The sequence below is a fragment of the Palaemon carinicauda genome, chromosome 31, assembly GCF_036898095.1.
Source record: "Palaemon carinicauda isolate YSFRI2023 chromosome 31, ASM3689809v2, whole genome shotgun sequence".
Taxonomy (NCBI): domain Eukaryota; kingdom Metazoa; phylum Arthropoda; class Malacostraca; order Decapoda; family Palaemonidae; genus Palaemon; species Palaemon carinicauda.
In genome coordinates, this window is record NC_090755.1 from 40425215 (window position 1) to 40425798 (window position 584).

Consider the following 584-nt stretch of genomic DNA (forward strand, 5'->3'; position numbering starts at 1 on the left):
GTGTGTGGGTGCGTTCTTGCAACACCACCACTTGCAACTCTGACTTTAATGCGAAGTTTGTATTTATACTTAAAGTATAACAAATTAAATAAAACAAACAATGTCACGGAGATTGCTTAATGCTTCGTTAAGGATATCAACCCCTTCACATACTTTCCCTTTAGTAAAATAAATGAATTTAACAAATTTCACTCCCAAATATTTTATCTAAATGATCCTATACCCTGACTGAAAAAATTAAATTGAATGTGATATCATAAATCCTTTATCTTTAGGTTAACAATATTACACAGTCTTACGAAAATTATCCCTTTCAAAATGTACATAAAAATAATACCCCACGAAAGTAACAAAATGAAATTGCATACCCTTACTGTGAAAAAGAAAAATTGAAATAAAGAATGCCACGTGTGCTTACGGTTACTAACACAGGAAATTAACACGTGTTTTAGTCTACCACGGTTTCTTCCTAAAATTTCGTAAATTTCAATTCACTTAGTTTTAACACGAAATTAAACAATCACTCACTGCACTATATTTATGAATGAAAAAATTTATCCCTGTCAATAATGTACATGAAAATA